The following is a 5,921-nucleotide window of genomic DNA, read 5'->3' as shown; positions in this document are numbered from 1 at the left end:
ATTAATTTTATTGTATTTATTTAGGTTTATATATATATATATATATATATATATATATATATATATATATATATATTATATATAAATATAGATATAGAATATAGATATATTTGGGGTTTTTTTTTATTTTATTTTTTAGTAAACTAGTGGAGCTGGTGAACCGTCTGTAGCTCCCTCTGTAGGATCCTTCTGCAGATTTCCTGCAGCTTCTCAGATGTCAGGCAGTCCAGGCTCATGTTGCTTCCTCCTCCTCCTCCTCCTCCTCCTCTCAACGGGATGTGATGTAAATACACAGCTCCTTTTTTTCTGCTCCGTCTCTCTGGAGTGTGCCGCTCTTCTTCTTCTTCTTTTTCACTTTGTTAAAGTAAAAATAAAAACTAGCAGCAGACGTTTTGAGAAGAAGTAAAGCCGTGAAGCTTCAGACAGTTTCCGCTCCTCAGCTCCACCATGATCCGCTGATCCTCCTCCTCCTCCTCCCCCGTCCGTCCCGACCCCTGACGCCCCGAGCCGCCGGACCGGAGCCGCGGAAACCGGATCGACCCCGGAGAGGAGCTCGCTGCTTGCTGTCGGTGATCCGGAGGGACCCGCGGACAGGTAGGAGCTGCTCGGTGCCGGACTGTAGAAAAGTCTCTTTGTGCCTTTCAGAGCTGCTGCTGCTGCTGCTGAGTGTCTGTGAGGCCTAAAGTCTGCAAGCAGCAACACTTACACTCATCTGGATACACTGTCACACACTAAATATCACAGTTATCATCAAAATCATGCAGAAAAACGAATAATACAACATCAGAATTGGAGAAACAACATAGAAGATGCAAAATAAATCACTGTAAGCGTTTAAATGAGATTTGTCAGGACGGTGACGTTATTTATTATGGTTATTTATGTGGAAAGTTTAGGACAGTGATGGTGAACTTCAGGCCTGTAGATCCCGATTACAATATGGTGATCACAGTGCACTTTGCAGGTAAATACAGTGCCAAACTGCAATAAAAAAGCATCTAAATGAGCTCCTGCAGCTCTGTTTGCACTGGATTTCAGGCCTTTTGGTGTTTTTATCTGATATATATTATTATTTTACCAAATGTGGACTACTACAAGATCTAGTACAATATCCAAATCAGCTTAAAATATTTTAAATGCAAAATTATGTGTAAAAAAAGAAAATTCTAGTGATGTTTGGAGAGAAAATATCAGAACAACAATGCAAATAATGATAATTTTCTTTATGATTACGATGTGAGCAATTACTTTTTCTTCAAATCATGACAAAAAACTAATAATGCAACATCAGATTTAGAGAAATATCACAGAAGATGCAAAATAAATATTCACAGCGCACTTTGCATGTAAATAAAGCTCCAAACTGCATTAAAAATCATCTAAATGAGCAGTTCTGCTTTGACTGGATTTCAGGTCTTTCTTGTGTTTGTTTTATCTGATAAATATTAATTCAGCTTCACAGTTTTTGCCAAAATTGCAATATGGACTCTTGCAATATCATAATTTCCTTTTAAATCTTTGTTAAAGACAAAACTATATGTTCTGGAGTCATCAGAAAAATCTTCTTCCAAAAAATCTCATTATAATAAGACTACTTATGCAAAATGCAATCACTTTTTACTGTTACTTATTAGGTTTTTATTCCAAGTCGTGCGTGCATGACACACACACACACACACACACACACACACACACACACACACACACACACACACACACACACACAGAGTTATAATCAAAATCATGAAGAAAAACTAATAATGCAACATCAGATTTACACAAACATCACAGAAGATGCAAAATAAATCACTGTAGGAGTTTTAGGTTATTAAATATTACAGGACGGTGACATTATTTATGTCGAAAGATTAAGAGAGTGATACATTTGGTAAAGTTGTTGTAATTACTCATGTTAATATGCAGAACACTGTGCACTTTGCATGTAAATAAATATATATATCCTTTATTTAACCAGGTGAAATAAAGCTCCAAACCGCATTAAAAAAAGCATCAAAATGAGCTCTTGCAGCTCTGCTTGAACTGGATTTCAGGCCTTTTAATGTTTATTTATTTTATCTGATAATATTATTAATTCAGCTGCACAGTATTTGCCAAAACTGCAATATGAACGTGTGCAATATCAATACCAATACATTTCCTTTTAAATCTTTGTTGAAGACAAAATTATGTCTCTAGATACTTCAGAAAAATCTTCTTGCAATCAGATCTGATTGATAATAAGACTAATTATGCAAAAAGTACACAGTACACACTCATCTGGATACACTGTCACACACTAAATATCACAGTTATCAAAATCATGAAGGAAAACTAATGATGCAACATCAGATTAGGAGAAACATCATAGAAGATGCAAAATAAATCACTGCTTTATGTTAAATATTACAGGACGGTGACATTATTTATGGTCAACTTGAGGCCTGTAGTTCCCTATGAGAATATGCAAATCACAGTGAAGTTGGTATGTAAATAGAGTGCCAAACTGCATTAAAAAACATCAAAATAAGCTCTTGCAGCTCTGTTTTGACTGGATTTCAGGCCTTTTCATGTTTGTTTTATCTGATAAATATTATTAGGCTAATTTACCAAATTTGCAATATGGACTAGTACAATGTCTAAATCATCTTAGAGTATTGTAAATGCAAAATTATGTGTCAAAAAACAAATATACTAGAGACGTCTGGAGAGAAAAAAAATCATTGAAATCAGCCTAACAATGCAAATAACAATAATTTTCTTCATGATCATGATTTGAGCAATTACTTTTTATTCCAAGTCGAGCCTGCAGGACAAACACTGCAGTAACAGTTCACAGACTCATCTGGATACACTGTCACACACTAAAAAACTGACAATGCAACATGATTTAGAGAAATATCACAGAATATGCTAAATTAATATTCACAGTCAACTTTGCATGTAAATAAAACTCCAGACTGCATTAAAACAGCATCAAAATGAGCTCCTGCAACTGTTTTGACTGGATTTCAGGCCTTTTCATTTGTTTGTTCTATCTGATAAATAATATTTTTTGGGCTGCACAATTTTTGCAGAAATTGGAATATGGACTTGTGCAAAATCCAAATCTCTCTTAGATATTTGTTAAAGACAAACTTCCCGTTGTGGATGTAGTGTCATGGTGTCTAGGGCTGAAAACCTCAGAATAGAGTCTTAGTTTGGTACAGATCCTCTCAAAAACATCAAGAAAAAATGTAGAAAAACTAATAATGCAACATCAGATTTACACAAATATCACAGAAGATGCAAAATAAATCCTGTAAGAGTTTTATATTGTTAAATACTAGTGCAGTGCCCGTAGGAAGTATGTACTCGTACATTACATGCCACACAACAACGTCTGCAACTCCATAAAACACTTACTTTTCATAAGGTACCACACTATCCAGCACATACACATTGAACATTGATATTCGCTGGAAACTATTAGAATATTATTGGAAAATTGAACCTTGTAGCGCACTTTAAAACTCCAAAAGATACAGTAGGTAGGCTAAAGAGACTTACAGATGAGATGAGGTGTAAATCCAGAGTGAATTGTGTTACTGACCAGGTGTAGGTCTATCACACAATGGGGCGGAGCTCCACTAAAAGGCGTCCGATCAGAAACAGTGCAATGCTGCAACACATCCTACGTAAATAATGATATTTTGAAAAATGTATTCAAAAATCTTCAAAATCGAGGATGCACATCTTCGTGCCATGCGCAAGCCACACACACACACACACACACACACACACACATACACAGACACTTCTTACTTTTATAGATAGATGGACAAATGTTATAGTGAAGTACTATGCAGCTGTGCACTATGATTTCGTATATAACTATAAGTCAGAATATAACAGATTAACAGACAAAAAACTCATTAAAAGTTCTCACAGAAAGACCAAATTAATAATCACAATTTCTAAAGCAGATCAAATAACATATAATGCAGATCAGCTGCTTTAAAGTGTAATTTCTATCTAACAGTATAAATATATTACTCTATAATGTGTTATGGTGATATTTACATCACTTTGAAGAAGCTTTAGGTGTGAATTCAAATCGATTTTAAAGGACAAACAAATCGCTTCTCCTTGGTCACTGAGTGTTGTTATGATGCTGTATTTGTATTTAATTGTTTAATGTTGTAACTTGTCTCTTTTTATGCTGCTTTCTTGGTCAGGTCTCTCTTGAAAAAGAGATTTTTTTTTATCTCAATGAGGCTTTTACCTGGTTAAATAAAGGTTTTATATATATAAATATCACAATTTTAAGCTTCGTTTTGGTCACTTTTTCTGTTCAAGCAGCACAGGTTACAGCAATGATGCTGTTCTTACAGTTTCTTTCTATGTGATTGCTTAAAGAAAACAAACACATGTTGAGGTTCAGAGGGTTCAGAGGGCTGAAGAGAGGTAATCTGTCTGCCAGCTGACAGAATATTTAAGTGAAATCTCTGATTATTGATATGAATCATCTCTGTTATTTATCAAACACTGTCTGCTTCTCCAGAGTGAAGATCTGCTGCTGTTCTGTTCTCTATCACAGTAAATTGTTGCTCAGACACAACAACACTGTAGAACACTGAGAACTCTTTCTACAGATAAAGTGATTCATTGTGGAGAATAATGAAAGGCAGAGTGACAAAGTGACAGTTCAGCTCCCTGCAGGTGTTTAAAGCTTCATGTTTGTGATCTGAAGCTGTAAAAAGATGATTTATTGTCTCTTTAAGAGACCAAGAGCCTGAAACTACACACTAGCCGTGTTTCCTTTAGGGGGAAAAGTGGCAACCGGGAAAGTCTCAGGCCACGTCCTCTTAAAAGTCTATTCACTCTGCATGTCTCCATTAACAAAAAAGCCCCCAGAGGGATTTAGAGACTCTGGAGGTGATGTTTGGTTTTCGACTGTTGCGTAATCACTTAGTGACAGTTTCAACTGTGACGTTACATATGCGACGGATTAAACACGGGAGATGCAACTGTGGCCGCCGTCGCTAACTGTGCACAACATCACCAGCTGACTATAAACAAAGCAACATGGCTAATTATGCACAGCGTCTCCGCTGATCATAAACACAGTGATCGTGAATTAACGGCATCGCTAACTGTGCAAAAGTGTGTGGTGCTTGTTGTAAACAAACAGAGATCGCTAAGTGAACACCTCCTGCAGCAGCAGCACATACACACTGTACTGCTACAGAGCTAACTGTTAGCCTATTAGCAATTTGCAGACTGGATGCTGAAGGTTTAACATCCCCTCCGGCACTGCAGCTGGGAGAGACTGCTGCAGGAGGACTGTGCCGCTTCAACTCCTTCTTACTCTTCTTAACGAGGCACGATGCCTCGTTAAGAAGGACTCTCCAAAAGTCTCCAATAACACCAGAAAAAGTCGCTGGATTTGTCTCCTGTCACTTACTTGAAAAATAGTCGCTAAGGGGGTCTGAAAAGTCGCTAATCATAGCAACAAAGTCGCTAATCATAGCAACAAAGTCGCTAAGTTGGCAACACTGCTTCACCGGCTTTTACAAATGTCGTGTGTTGTTGTCTTGTAGAGTACTACGTCACATCCTGCTTAGCGATCTATCCAATCAGTAAGCAGGCTGTTTTCAGGGGAGAAAAAAGATCCTGCTCTTCGACAGGGACGAAAAAAGTCCAGAAAAAAGTCCCAGAAAAAGTCCCGAAAAAAGTCCCGACAAAGTCCCTGTACGCTCTGTAATGTCAGTAATTAAAGTAGATAGTGTGAGTGTAGCCAGACAGTAACTTGTGCTGCTCCATGTTCCTGTAGCTCAGCTGATCTGGTGTTGTCCGTCCTGCAGCATCCTTTAGATATCATCTGCTGCTTCACTTCTTCTACAGGCGTTCAAAACTTTTCTGTCCCGAAGATGCTGCAGATT

The 5,921-nt window shown here is 37.3% G+C and overlaps 1 protein-coding gene across 2 annotated transcripts in view; it reads left to right on the top strand.

Annotated features, from left to right (window-relative positions):
• Window positions 1-305: 305 nt before the first annotated feature.
• ddr2l (discoidin domain receptor family, member 2, like) overlaps window positions 306-5,921 on the top strand; it is a 43,246-nt gene continuing 37,630 nt past the window's right edge. For both annotated transcript variants that reach the window (XM_059337726.1, XM_059337725.1), the window contains exon 1: window positions 306-594. The gene's annotated coding sequence lies outside the window, so the exon portion shown is untranslated. The remainder of the gene's footprint in view (window positions 595-5,921) is intronic.

This window comes from Centropristis striata, chromosome 7 (genome assembly GCF_030273125.1).
Source record: "Centropristis striata isolate RG_2023a ecotype Rhode Island chromosome 7, C.striata_1.0, whole genome shotgun sequence".
NCBI lineage: Eukaryota > Metazoa > Chordata > Actinopteri > Perciformes > Serranidae > Centropristis > Centropristis striata.
Note: the sequence above shows the minus strand (reverse complement) of the source record. Positions and strands in the feature narration are given on the sequence as shown.